The sequence below is a fragment of the Culex quinquefasciatus genome, chromosome 3 (assembly GCF_015732765.1).
Source record: "Culex quinquefasciatus strain JHB chromosome 3, VPISU_Cqui_1.0_pri_paternal, whole genome shotgun sequence".
Lineage (NCBI taxonomy): Eukaryota > Metazoa > Arthropoda > Insecta > Diptera > Culicidae > Culex > Culex quinquefasciatus.
Genome location: NC_051863.1, coordinates 63,790,787 through 63,805,166, shown reverse-complemented (window position 1 = coordinate 63,805,166; position 14,380 = coordinate 63,790,787). Strand labels below are relative to the sequence as shown.

At 37.7% G+C, this 14,380-nt stretch overlaps 1 protein-coding gene across 2 annotated transcripts in view; it reads right to left on the bottom strand.

Annotated features, from left to right (window-relative positions):
* The window catches only part of LOC6047146 (centrosome-associated zinc finger protein CP190), a 28,669-nt gene extending 16,187 nt beyond the window's left edge, over positions 1 to 12,482 (bottom strand). Inside the window, exon 1 of one of the 2 annotated variants that reach the window (XM_038260677.1) lies at positions 12,167 to 12,482. The gene's annotated coding sequence lies outside the window, so the exon portion shown is untranslated. Of the gene's footprint in view, positions 1 to 4,858; positions 5,265 to 12,166 lie in introns of those variants that run through there. The other variant, XM_038260676.1, reaches the window with a different exon arrangement.
* Between the last annotated feature and the right edge of the window lie 1,898 nt (positions 12,483 to 14,380).

The following is a 14,380-nucleotide window of genomic DNA, read 5'->3' as shown; positions in this document are numbered from 1 at the left end:
AAGCGGTAGACATGTCATCACCAGAATCTTCAGCTCGTCCCGGTGGAGTAACGCTTCCAGAAGCGGCCACCCTAGCGTACCAACCTGCCCAGCCGGAGAATGTATTGGCTGTTCGATCGAGCTCGCGATACGTTTTCCACGCGACAAAGCCACGGAAGTTCGCCGTGTGGTTTACACCACAGTTCGCGCACTTGACGCGCGGCTTTGTGCTGTTGGGCGTTTTCGCCCAGCTGGGCTTTCCGCGGAAGACTGCATCTTTTGGTATAAGCACCGGGAAGGAGATTGCAGTTTTGGGAGCCGTAATTCTAGAATTTTCGACAGCGGTGGCATTGGGCTTGGATTTTTTCGTGTAGAACCGCCAAGTTACAAAGCTTTTGTCCGCCATAGGTCCTGGATTTTGACTGACCCACGATCAAAGTACAGGAGATGTGTCTTCAGATGATCGCGTCGCTAGCAGTGACGTTATGCTTTTCCTTGATGATGTGTTCAGTTACTGCAGATCTGAAATGGGGATCAAGGCCATACTGGTTTTCCTCCTTTAGCCTTTTCCAATTCCTTGATTAGATGCTCCTCCAATCTGGATTGCAGTAATCGCTTAGATTGTCCGATGTAGCTCGTATCGCAGTGGCTGTAGGATACCTTGTAATTGTCAGATTGCCCTAAAGTTGATATGGGGTCCTTCGTCGAGCCTAAGATAGATTCCAACTGGTTGTTTCTACTACAATTTTTAGTCGAGTTCTACCGCGGCTCTTCGTAGTGGTTTTGCTGGTTGTGTAAGGGTCGTAAGTGATGTTCTATGTAGTTTTCTTTGTTTCTTTTCGATGATTGCTTGGATAGTTGTTTTGCTGTAACCGTTGATTCTCGCTGTTTCAAATATGTACTCCAAATACTTGAGTTTACCTGATTGCGGAGAGGTAAAGTAGTCATCCTGTGTCGAAAGTTGTTCTTGTTCTCTTAGGGTGGATTTTCATGGATTTTTCGATGACCGACATCGAAAGCGGCTTTCGATGCTCGTGGCCAAATTTGGTCAAAAACTCATATTTTTCGACCAAGTTAGGTGGTAAAGTAGTTGAGATTGATTGTTCATGGAAGTACGAACAATAAAAACAAATACTAGGGGAACAGCATCTAATTCCAGCGTGCCTCTAATGTTGGCAGGTCAGAACTTTGACAGTCAATTAACGCTAATTAAAAGCGTTTTAAACTGAAGTCGAGTGATAAATAGCTCAATAAGAAGTGAGCAAGCAAGTTTCTATCAAAAGTTTTGCAAAATCAGTTGTTTAAATAGTGAAAACCAGCAAATTGGACGGAATTAGGAGCGAGTGCTTAACCTGCCAAACATACGAGAATTTCCCCTAATTGCCGAAAAGCCCCGAAAATGTGATTTTACGACTTTTGATTTTCGATGCACGAGCATCGTAAGATGACCGCAGGGGGTAGCGAAGAAGCCGCCATCTTGGAAGTTCAGATAACAAACACTCAGAATCAGTATTATTAATATTACTTTGGTAACACGAAGTGTGTTATCCTGGTTAAACTCAAAAGTCCCATGCAAATGTGTAAAACCAAACTGAAAAATGTGTAATGCCGATTCACAGTGTACGGGCGCACTGTTTGATCGACCAAAAGAAAAAAGCAAAAAAAAGGTAAACAGAAAAATCACTTTTTTCGATATGAATTTTCAGCCAATATTGGGATGGAATCTCCAAGGACATGATAGAATTTGCCATCAGCAACACAATTCACGTGTTTTTTCGGGTATTTATCGTTTGAATTGCGGGAAATTTGAAAATCAAAAACCCAAACAATGATTTGTTATGGGCTACCATTTGACAGCTAGTGCTTTTGTTGTGGGCTCTCATTTGACAACCGTGCTAATGTCGACTGTTGTCAGTTTGCTTTGGTCGGAATAGGGTTGCCATCCCCCCGGATGACCGACATCGAAAGCATAGTCACTACCATGCTTTGCTAAAATGTCAGTGCATTGTAGTTCGATGCCTGTCCTGTCAGCCATATTGCTGCCGCGACACCATGGACACAAACCAAATAACGCTGTGAAATATTTCCGTGAATATTTCAAGCAGGCAAGCGTTTCAAGCGTTTTGTGGCAAACACATGAGATTTTTCCGATGCCAAAATGGCAACAATGGAATCGGCTGATGTTGATGTCGACAAAGTTTTGAAAAGAGGCGATAGGCTACCTCAAAATATTTTAAATTGGGGTTTTGCGTTTTCAAATAACAAGAAAGAATTTTGATTTTATTTCACAGCATGAAATGTATGTAATTCAAGGAAAATGTTGATTGTCACCTATGATACGAGTGTTTCCTATAAACATAGAACATTTTAAAACAGTACGCTAGATCAAAGTGTGTACGGTTTACCATGCACGGAAAGTTGAAAACATGGATAAAATTTAAAAAAACCCATATTTATTTTTATGGAATAAATATTTAATAATTTCATCATAGTTCTGGCTGAAGGTTAGAAGGGTGGGAGAAATTAAGAAGAAAAGCAAGTAATGAAATGGTATTGATGTTATTTATGAAAGCAGGAAAGTGTAGTCGTGATTGGAGTTATTGGAGTAGGGTTTTTTTTCGTAGACACGGAGTTGTAGCTAAAACCGTCAAATTCTTAAAAACCGAAGTGGTAGCTGACATATTTTGGACAGGCCCGAAGCCAGGGCAGGCACATTCGGGTGGAAGCCCCCCCCATTTTTGGAAGACATATGAGAGAGAGAGAGAGAAGAAGAAAACAAATTCTCTAATTTAAATTAAATTAAGAAACTACGAAAATAATAAATTAGGAAAAATACGAATAAAGAAATAAAGAAATAAAGAAATGAAAAAATAAAGAAATAAAGAAATAAAGAAACAAAGAAATAAAGAAATAAAGAAATAAAGAAATAAAGAAATAAAGAAATAAATAAATAAAGAAATAAAGAAATAAAGAAATTAAGAAATTAGGAATTAAGAAATTAAGAAATTAAGAAATTAAGAAATTAAGAAATTAAGAAATTAAGAAATTAAGAAATTAAGAAATTAAGAAATTAAGAAATTAAGAAATTAAGAAATTAAGAAATTAAGAAATTAAGAAATTAAGAAATTAAGAAATTAAGAAATTAAGAAATTAAGAAATTAAGAAATTTAGAAATTTAGAAATTTAGAAATTAAGAATTTTAGAAATTTAGAAATTTAGAAATTTAGAAATTAAGAAATTAAGAAATTAAGAAATTAAGAAATTAAGAAATTAAGAAATTAAGAAATTAAGAAATTAAGAAATTAGGAAATAAGGAAATTGAAAAATTAAGAAATTAAGAAATTAAGAAATTAAGAAATTGAGAAATTAAGAAATTGAGAATTTCTTAATTTCTGAATTTCTGAATTTCTGATTTTCTGAATTTCTGAATTTCTGAATTTCTGAATTTCTAAATTTCTAAATTTCTGAGTTTCTGAAATTCTGAATTTCTGAATTTCTGAATTTCTGAATTTCAATTCACCCCATGTTTTTACAGTTGACTCTCTGGCTGTCAATTTTCTCAATATCAATATGGCTCCATCTATCAATTATGTTTCAGTCCCTTCAAATAGCATACTTTGATTTTTCGTTCTATAATTAGATACTTCCCGTTCTCGCCGGTCTTATTTTGGTCTATTTTGTCGTGCTCTACAAAATGCTGCCAAACATTATTAATATTAATATTATTTTGTTCTATCCGGAAATAAATTTTGCATGGTTCTAAATTAAAAGTTCCCCTGCATTTGTCTAAAATTTTTATCTTTGGTTTTTCCGTGCACGTGTTGCTTTGTGTTGACGTTTCCCCAAGCGTTTCTCTCCCATTTTCTACCGTTCCTTCTTGAAAACGCTTGCGTGAAAATTGGCGGTCTGCCCGTTATTTAGGTTTGTGTCATAGCTAAGTCATAACGCCATCCAAGAGCATCGTAAAAATTTCGATGCTCGTGCTTATAATGTCGTTGCATGATCCATGAAAATCCAGCCTTAGGATCAGGATGTCTAAGAAAGGTAACTTTCATTTCGTAAGTGAACTTGATGGCATGTTATAGAAGCTTTAGCTCGTTTTTTTGTGTGAAATGGCTATAACGCGACATTTGTTTCATTCTTTGAATTTTAATAAACGCAAATATAGGACACTTCTGCTATCAATAGAAACATTATCCGCAATAAACACTCAGGTCGATTTATATCAGTGAACTGATGAAAGTGCTGTTACACTGTACACATACAGCTCAACGGATAATCCAAGCTTATTTTGACATTTACGCTGTGCAGTTACTTGCTTGTTGTTGATTGTTTATCATAGAATAGTTCTCATTCGTTAGACAGGTTAACGATTTGATCCTATTTCCATCCAATACACCGATTTCCACTATTATTTGGCAATTTATTTGAGAGAAACCATCTAGGTTACTTCTCTTTTACTTGTTTATAACATGATGAAAGCATTTTGAGAAGCTGTAATTGAACGTCAAAGTGCTGATATGTCAACATTGTATGTCTGATGGAATTACGTGCGGTTTTCCTATATTTTAACCATCGTAACAGCGCGGATTGTGGATATTTTAGCATACTCCCAAATATTATAAATGATTTTCTGGAACAAACATGTCACTGTTATTTTGGATGCTTCTCTTTCACTTTTCCCTTACGACGGTCGGTGGGGGAGCAAAAATCAGCGCTCCAACACAAACAAACGCCGCAACACGAAATACACACTACCAAAGGCAAAGGCACTCTGGGGCTGCTACCATTAATGAGATGAAATATTATTTATGTTCCGGAGTCGTAGTGTTTTGGGCACTTAAATTCCACTTCTTCCAGCAGTTGATCCCTCCATTACCTAGCTTATCCCTGCTGATTCCAACAAGATTATCTCTAGGAACCAGCTCGCCGTCACATATGCATTCTCCGGACACTTTTTCTTCGTCTAATTTTCCCGAAAGCAACACTACACCGCGTACACCACTCGCATCCACTATCCCATCAATTTCACTTCTTCCCTCCGTCAAAAAACACTGAATTTCACTATTCCCAGTTTCAAAATCTACTCCTACGACCGTTACTGCACAAAATTAAAAGGACCCGTCGCCGTGAGGAGCCCTTCGCGTCATCCGTGGGTCGAATTCGAACTACCGCACCACACAATATATCCAGTTCAACTTTTTTGGGCTACACCGCAATGACTCTCGACTTGGCTAAACTTTCTGTCCCGCTAGAACTAAGATGGCGGCCGGTCACCGTCAGACGACGTGTTTCATCGCGTGTCTCTTCGGAGGATTTCAACTTTCGGCGGAGCGTTTGTCGCGTGAGGAAAGCTCCGGCTCGAACAAGTTTTGTCTGCAAGTTTGCGCTCTCTCTCTCTCTTCTAGGAGGTTAACGCTAGGGCATCGTTTGGTGAGAGGGAGAGCAAGTCACAGGCGAGAGCGATGCAACCATCGCGGCGATGATGTCGGTCAATGCATTATCTGCTTGATTTCGGTGTAAAAGAATCCTCTGTACGGTGTGGAGCAATGTTGCAGACCAATACAACTGAGAATTGGAACCGCTCTGGATACGAACGATGTGAAAGGGAAGCTTTCTATTTGCTTGTACCGTAATGAGCTGGTTAGAGTTACCTAAAGTGGTGTTGACTGAGGAACTCCTGTATTGCGTCTCTCTATTACCGATGTCAGCTTTCAGAGATAAGACATATTAGACTTATCACTTTTATGAATCCAATGCCGTTCTGATGATAGTTGTAAGAGAATGTTCCTTCATTTTATGTCATAGCATAGAATAGAAGTCCAACTGTCAAAAACAAGTTGTATCACTTTTTTCTCAAGAACAAGTAGCGCCGCGTATCGGCGATGGTATACTTTATTATACCACTACTCTGGCATAATTTCAAGAAAGTGTTGCTAAAGGTGGCAACAACACCATTATTGATTTTTATTCGGAAGAATTTAATTAAAATTTGTTTTATTCTTAGCATCAACAAACCGGGAGTGAAACACGCAGACAAAGGGGCAGTATGGAAAGTCTGCTGCTATATTTTTCTATGGTTCTAAACATTCACAGCGCTTTTAAACTTCGTTTTGAAAATTATTTTTAATCAACATATATGTTGATTTGTTATATGATTTGTTTTACCACCAATTTTGCATCGCATTGCCAAAGAACTGACATCATTGCAATTGAAAATCAAATTTTATTCTTAAAAAAACGAATCTCTTCATTTCTATTGAGGAGAAAATCGTGACGTCAGAAATGAACTCAAATCACTCAAAGTTCATTTTGTGAGTGACTTTAACAGCTTGGCCTAGTTTGACAGCTACATTGTCCCCAGTTTTCTGTGCGAGAGAAAAGGAGGCGAATACTTTATGAAAATCATACCTGTCAAAATTCCTAGCCTCAAAATTTTGTCGCGAGTTGCTTTTCTCCTCTATTGTTCGATAATTTTCGAGCACGTGGTTTTAAGCTTTTGACAGAATCGGCTCCGTGGCTTAATGGTTACGGCTTCTGCCTCAGGGATCAAATCCCGGTCGGTACCTTTGAAATTTGGAATCAGGAATTGAACAAAAACGAAACTGAATCAGGTGGGATTCGAACTCACACCTCTGGATTGATGGTCTGGGACTCTAACCAGTCGGCCATCTGAAGGTTATAAAACATGTTGTATTCTTCTCATATTAAATACGCTCTGATCCCTGATTTGCCAGAAGGGATTGGGAGTCTTAAGATAGATCAAGGATCCGTCTGGTGCTTGCTTCTATCATAGAATAGAAGTGTAACTTGGAGAGAAAACAAGATGGCGACGTGTTTCAAAAGGCCTCCACGATTTTTTTCACTTCTCACTGTTCTGACTTCACAGTGTACCTTGAAGTGGTATAACTGGTGGTATAATTCACTGTAAACAAACGATTACAGTAGAGCTCCGCTAATTCGGCAATTTCGAAAAAAAACTAAATTTTATAATCATATTTTCCAGTTTAAAACTATAAGTACCGCCAACTGTGGTGAATTGGGACTACGGTCTGAATAGGGACAGCAACTTTAAAAACAGTTTAAGAACGAAACACGGATTTCAAAGATTAGTAATAAATTGGCAATATTGTGTTATAGTGTTACTTTTCGAAACAAGTGCTGAAAAGTTAAACTTTTCAGCACCCATTTCAGTGCTGAAAAGTAGATCTTTTCAGCATTTATTTTGAAAATTGTTGCTATTCGATTCTGTTATTTTTGTACAGAAAAGTAGGCTATTTCGTCGTTCAAAAATGACAGGAAAAGTAAGTTGTTTCGCGACGGAATTGCAAAAAAAAAACTTTTTGCAATAATAAATATCGAAAATTCCAAAGATCTTTAAATCTTTAACCAGGTACCAGTACCGAAAAGAACAGAACAAAAATAATTTTAAGAAAAAATGCAGATTCGCCAATATAAATAGAACTGTTATTGAATTAGCAAATCTGAATTCGCGAATTGGAACAACTGACAGCTGTCAAAAGCTTAAAACCACGCGTGTGTGTGTGTGTGTGTGTGTGTGTGTGTGTGGTCCAATCCAATATCCGCTAACCGGTAGCGAAATTATGGGAAAGTATAATGTGTATCAGACTTTGTATATGCCGAATGCTGATACAACTTATCTCAGTCCTGGGTATTAGGTGGTGATAGCCCTCGCGCTGCTTCCAACGATCCATTTCAGAATGGCAGAGATCCTAGCGGCCCAATTCCGAGGTCGTTGGGCATTGTCCGGCCCCGCCTTTACATAGAAGCATAGAATAGAAGTCCAACTGTCAAAAACAAGTTGTATCACTTTTTTCTCAAGAACAAGTAGCGCCGCGTATCGGCGATGGTATACTTTATTATACCACTACTCTGGCATAATTTCAAGAAAGTGTTGCTAAAGGTGGCAACAACACCATTATTGATTTTTATTCGGAAGAATTTAATTAAAATTTGTTTTATTCTTAGCATCAACAAACCGGGAGTGAAACACGCAGACAAAGGGGCAGTATGGAAAGTCTGCTGCTATATTTTTCTATGGTTCTAAACATTCACAGCGCTTTTAAACTTCGTTTTGAAAATTATTTTTAATCAACATATATGTTGATTTGTTATATGATTTGTTTTACCACCAATTTTGCATCGCATTGCCAAAGAACTGACATCATTGCAATTGAAAATCAAATTTTATTCTTAAAAAAACGAATCTCTTCATTTCTATTGAGGAGAAAATCGTGACGTCAGAAATGAACTCAAATCACTCAAAGTTCATTTTGTGAGTGACTTTAACAGCTTGGCCTAGTTTGACAGCTACATTGTCCCCAGTTTTCTGTGCGAGAGAAAAGGAGGCGAATACTTTATGAAAATCATACCTGTCAAAATTCCTAGCCTCAAAATTTTGTCGCGAGTTGCTTTTCTCCTCTATTGTTCGATAATTTTCGAGCACGTGGTTTTAAGCTTTTGACAGAATCGGCTCCGTGGCTTAATGGTTACGGCTTCTGCCTCAGGGATCAAATCCCGGTCGGTACCTTTGAAATTTGGAATCAGGAATTGAACAAAAACGAAACTGAATCAGGTGGGATTCGAACTCACACCTCTGGATTGATGGTCTGGGACTCTAACCAGTCGGCCATCTGAAGGTTATAAAACATGTTGTATTCTTCTCATATTAAATACGCTCTGATCCCTGATTTGCCAGAAGGGATTGGGAGTCTTAAGATAGATCAAGGATCCGTCTGGTGCTTGCTTCTATCATAGAATAGAAGTGTAACTTGGAGAGAAAACAAGATGGCGACGTGTTTCAAAAGGCCTCCACGATTTTTTCACTTCTCACTGTTCTGACTTCACAGTGTACCTTGAAGTGGTATAACTGGTGGTATAATTCACTGTAAACAAACGATTACAGTAGAGCTCCGCTAATTCGGCAATTTCGAAAAAAAACTAAATTTTATAATCATATTTTCCAGTTTAAAACTATAAGTACCGCCAACTGTGGTGAATTGGGACTACGGTCTGAATAGGGACAGCAACTTTAAAAACAGTTTAAGAACGAAACACGGATTTCAAAGATTAGTAATAAATTGGCAATATTGTGTTATAGTGTTACTTTTCGAAACAAGTGCTGAAAAGTTAAACTTTTCAGCACCCATTTCAGTGCTGAAAAGTAGATCTTTTCAGCATTTATTTTGAAAATTGTTGCTATTCGATTCTGTTATTTTTGTACAGAAAAGTAGGCTATTTCGTCGTTCAAAATGACAGGAAAAGTAAGTTGTTTCGACGGAATTGCAAAAAAACTTTTTGCAATAATAAATATCGAAAATTCCAAAGATCTTTAAATCTTTAACCAGGTACCAGTACCGAAAAGAACAGAACAAAAATAATTTTAAGAAAAAATGCAGATTCGCCAATATAAATAGAACTGTTATTGAATTAGCAAATCTGAATTCGCGAATTGGAACAACTGACAGCTGTCAAAAGCTTAAAACCACGCGTGTGTGTGTGTGTGTGTGTGTGTGTGTGTGTGGTCCAATCCAATATCCGCTAACCGGTAGCGAAATTATGGGAAAGTATAATGTGTATCAGACTTTGTATATGCCGAATGCTGATACAACTTATCTCAGTCCTGGGTATTAGGTGGTGATAGCCCTCGCGCTGCTTCCAACGATCCATTTCAGAATGGCAGAGATCCTAGCGGCCCAATTCCGAGGTCGTTGGGCATTGTCCGGCCCCGCCTTTACATAGAAGCATAGAATAGAAGTCCAACTGTCAAAAACAAGTTGTATCACTTTTTTCTCAAGAACAAGTAGCGCCGCGTATCGGCGATGGTATACTTTATTATACCACTACTCTGGCATAATTTCAAGAAAGTGTTGCTAAAGGTGGCAACAACACCATTATTGATTTTTATTCGAAGAATTTAATTAAAATTTGTTTTATTCTTAGCATCAACAAACCGGGAGTGAAACACGCAGACAAAGGGGCAGTATGGAAAGTCTGCTGCTATATTTTTCTATGGTTCTAAACATTCACAGCGCTTTTAAACTTCGTTTTGAAAATTATTTTTAATCAACATATATGTTGATTTGTTATATGATTTGTTTTACCACCAATTTTGCATCGCATTGCCAAAGAACTGACATCATTGCAATTGAAAATCAAATTTTATTCTTAAAAAAACGAATCTCTTCATTTCTATTGAGGAGAAAATCGTGACGTCAGAAATGAACTCAAATCACTCAAAGTTCATTTTGTGAGTGACTTTAACAGCTTGGCCTAGTTTGACAGCTACATTGTCCCCAGTTTTCTGTGCGAGAGAAAAGGAGGCGAATACTTTATGAAAATCATACCTGTCAAAATTCCTAGCCTCAAAATTTTGTCGCGAGTTGCTTTTCTCCTCTATTGTTCGATAATTTTCGAGCACGTGGTTTTAAGCTTTTGACAGAATCGGCTCCGTGGCTTAATGGTTACGGCTTCTGCCTCAGGGATCAAATCCCGGTCGGTACCTTTGAAATTTGGAATCAGGAATTGAACAAAACGAAACTGAATCAGGTGGGATTCGAACTCACACCTCTGGATTGATGGTCTGGGACTCTAACCAGTCGGCCATCTGAAGGTTATAAAACATGTTGTATTCTTCTCATATTAAATACGCTCTGATCCCTGATTTGCCAGAAGGGATTGGGAGTCTTAAGATAGATCAAGGATCCGTCTGGTGCTTGCTTCTATGTAAAGGCGGGGCCGGACAATGCCCAACGACCTCGGAATTGGGCCGCTAGGATCTCTGCCATTCTGAAATGGATCGTTGGAAGCAGCGCGAGGGCTATCACCACCTAATACCCAGGACTGAGATAAGTTGTATCAGCATTCGGCATATACAAAGTCTGATACACATTATACTTTCCCATAATTTCGCTACCGGTTAGCGGATATTGGATTGGACCACACACACACACACACACACACACACACACACACGCGTGGTTTTAAGCTTTTGACAGCTGTCAGTTGTTCCAATTCGCGAATTCAGATTTGCTAATTCAATAACAGTTCTATTTATATTGGCGAATCTGCATTTTTTCTTAAAATTATTTTTGTTCTGTTCTTTTCGGTACTGGTACCTGGTTAAAGATTTAAAGATCTTTGGAATTTTCGATATTTATTATTGCAAAAAGTTTTTTTTTTGCAATTCCGTCGCGAAACAACTTACTTTTCCTGTCATTTTTGAACGACGAAATAGCCTACTTTTCTGTACAAAAATAACAGAATCGAATAGCAACAATTTTCAAAATAAATGCTGAAAAGATCTACTTTTCAGCACTGAAATGGGTGCTGAAAAGTTTAACTTTTCAGCACTTGTTTCGAAAAGTAACACTATAACACAATATTGCCAATTTATTACTAATCTTTGAAATCCGTGTTTCGTTCTTAAACTGTTTTTAAAGTTGCTGTCCCTATTCAGACCGTAGTCCCAATTCACCACAGTTGGCGGTACTTATAGTTTTAAACTGGAAAATATGATTATAAAATTTAGTTTTTTTTTCGAAATTGCCGAATTAGCGGAGCTCTACTGTAATCGTTTGTTTACAGTGAATTATACCACCAGTTATACCACTTCAAGGTACACTGTGAAGTCAGAACAGTGAGAAGTGAAAAAAATCGTGGAGGCCTTTTGAAACACGTCGCCATCTTGTTTTCTCTCCAAGTTACACTTCTATTCTATGGTCATAGTTAAGAAGGTTTCGACAGACACCAACCATTTCTTGAGGTCTGTTAGTCCAATATCGCTTGATGATTTTTGTAAGCGAAAGTTTTTTCACTTTTTGTCATAGTTTTGTTAAATGCCCAATTTCTGGTTAAGACTGGAACCATCCTCTTCCTGTTGTGTGTAAATCATGCGAAAACAATGTAATTAAGCCAATGTGGGTTTGTAAACAAACAGTTTATCCTGCTCATGCCAAATGTAAACAATCACTGACTTGAGCAGGATGGACTGCTTCTTTACAAAAAAAAAATAAAAATTTAAATTGGGCTTTTAAAACAAAAACTTAAATAATCCACAATGTCTCACTTATATTGTTTTGCTTGAAATTATTTTCAAAACAAAAATTCAACCCATCACCTTTACCAAACTTTTCCTCCCCGTGTCAATAACAACAAACAAACTCACACTCGCTAACTGTCATTCTTGCTCGGTGTTGATTGTGATGACGTCACTTTTCCCGTCCCTTGCCTCCTCTTCTGAACCGACCCGACGCCGTCAATCTGCCAAAAATTTTGGCCACTTCAAGCGCCAAAAAAAGTCCCTTTTCGCCACTTATTCGCACTCGCGCAATCACAACTCCTTAATCCTCGCACGCGCACTCGGTTGGTTTACGTCCTGGCGAATCACTTTAGCCCGTTTCAGCACCAAATCGTGAAAAATTTCTCGATTAAGGTCAGCTCCATCTTGTTGTGTGCCACAGTTTTACACTCAAAGTGAGACCGCTGGCTGCACTTTTGGGTGAAAAAGCTCTCGCGTCGTTGGTCGGAAAGCTCGGCCAGTCGATGAAGTTGGCAAGTTTGCAGAGGTTTTTTGTTTGTTTTTGTGCGTAGGGCTGTGCCGCGTCCACCGCGATTGAAGCTCGGGGAGCGTTCTGTTATTACGTGACGCGATTGGGGGAGACGAACGTTTCTTCGCGCAATATTGTGGGTACTAAAGCCAATTTTTATGTACAACGGTAAAAAACACGATTAAAAACTTGATTAAAAACCACTTCTGATCACCTTTTTTCATTTTAATGCAAATTTTTCTTTTGACAAGACAACATTTTTTCGATGGATCAACTGTGGTCCCCTTGGAACGAGCTGTCAAGTAGGAGCTTTTCTGTCAAAAAGAACCGCAAGGTTAATTTTTCAAAATTGATTTAAAATCCATTTTAAACTCTTTGCGGTCGGACAAAGGGTCAATGTACTGAGAAAAATAAGCTTTATCGCTGTTAACAATAATATCAGCAATCTAAGCTTCGTTTTAGGACCCAATTCAAATATTTTGGATTTGCTTAATTGAATGAGACTGAAAATTACAAACGTATCAATAATGTTGTGTTCGATATAATAATCCTGAAAATTATATATTGCCTTATACATTCCAGACTCGATAACCGAAGCTTCGTTTCTCCGAACAAAAATAGTCCGTTTTTTTCTTTTTATTGTTTTTTTTTACATTAATTTCGTTTTCAGCGAACCCATTGAGACAAATTTAAATAGTTGATTGCCTATTAAATAATAAAATGTTTTTTTTTTTGCAATTCCGTCGTGACTTTTCCTGTCATTCTTGCTTTGCTACTTACTTTTTCTGTCATTCTTGAAGGACGAAATAGCCTACACTGAAAACCCAACCATGATAGTTGCTACCATATTGTAGGGTTAAATTGAGAACACGCACCGACGTATTTTTGCTAAAAACATTCCGTGCTTGGATTGACTGATTAACGCAGTCAGTTTTACTATGTCGAGAGCGGTATGGTAATTTTAACCCTCGATTATGGAGAGAATGATAATGATTTCGTATTAGCTACCATGCAATTTTGTGGAAGCATGGTACATTTTACCATATTTGCGTTTACTTTCACCAAAAAGCCACAGTTAATTTAATAAGCAGCATTTTTAGCAAATTTTCTTAAAACTACCATGGTCGGGCTTTCAGTGTACTTTTCTGTAGGGACCATCCATAAACCACGTGGACACTTTTTTGGTAATCTCGAACCCCTCCCCCTCGTGGACAATTGTCCATACAAAAAAATCTTTTGTATGGAGCGTGGACAATCGCCATCCCCTCCCCTTCCCCCTTAGGTGTCCACGTGGTTTATGGATGGTTCCGTACCAAAAATAACAGAATCGAATAGCAACACCTTTTAAAATAAATGCTGAAAAGTTTTACTTTTCAGCACTGAATTGGGTGCTGAAAAGTTGAACTTTTCAGCACTTGTTTCGAAAAGTAACACTTTTCAACATTTTTTTGATTTTAAACGATTTATTGACAAAATACATGAAAATTTGACTTAAAATTTAACTCGATGGGTGTTTTTCGGAATTGCAAAAAAAATGTTGTATGGAACTCATTGCAAAACTAAAAATTTTCAGCACTCTTCGTATTTATCCAACTCGGTGAACCTCGTTGGATAAATGTACGACACGTGCTGAAAAACCTTTTTTTGCAACTGGTTGCATAAACTACCTACTATTTCAATGTTTCGTCACCACCATTTTGGCTGCAATCTTGGATTTAAAAATTCTAAATCATTTTAGCTTAGTTCAGGGGTCATACATAAGCTGAACAATCAAAAATAAGACAACAAAGAATTTTTATTTCGTGATTCCATTAGTGATGTGAAATTTTTCC